This window comes from Elephantulus edwardii, unplaced genomic scaffold, assembly GCF_000299155.1.
Source record: "Elephantulus edwardii isolate Elephantulus edwardi_28Jun2011 unplaced genomic scaffold, EleEdw1.0 scaffold00524, whole genome shotgun sequence".
Classification (NCBI taxonomy): domain Eukaryota; kingdom Metazoa; phylum Chordata; class Mammalia; order Macroscelidea; family Macroscelididae; genus Elephantulus; species Elephantulus edwardii.
Window position 1 is genome coordinate 338,889 of NW_006400274.1, and position 474 is coordinate 339,362.

The following is a 474-nucleotide window of genomic DNA, read 5'->3' on the forward strand; positions in this document are numbered from 1 at the left end:
CAATCTCACTGTCTCTGACTCACCTACCACTATGATATAAACTGAATAAATAGACAAAAGTATTCCATCTTTGTCCCTAAACTGCTTGTAGATCCTCAAACCCATACTGTGTCAACTTGGACATGGCATTTATCATCTCCATTTTTAAAGCATATTTTTAAAATTATTTTATTATTTTGTGTGTGTGTGTACCATCATATCAGATCTGACGAGGAGAACATCTGGTGGATTTGAACTGTGTTCCTCTGGGATTGCAGTGCAGCTTCTTGCCACTAGGCCACCAGAGATCCCTATCTCCATTTTTAAAATAAGATGGCAGGGCTGCATAATTTCTAAGACCCTGGAAAGTCTAACATGCTTTCTACAGAGACTCATTTATGGATTGACCTAACTGAAACTCCTGTCAGTTGAGATATGAAATAAGCTTTTTTATTGAAATTCCTAATTTTTTTAAAAAAGTAGTAGAGATCTTTA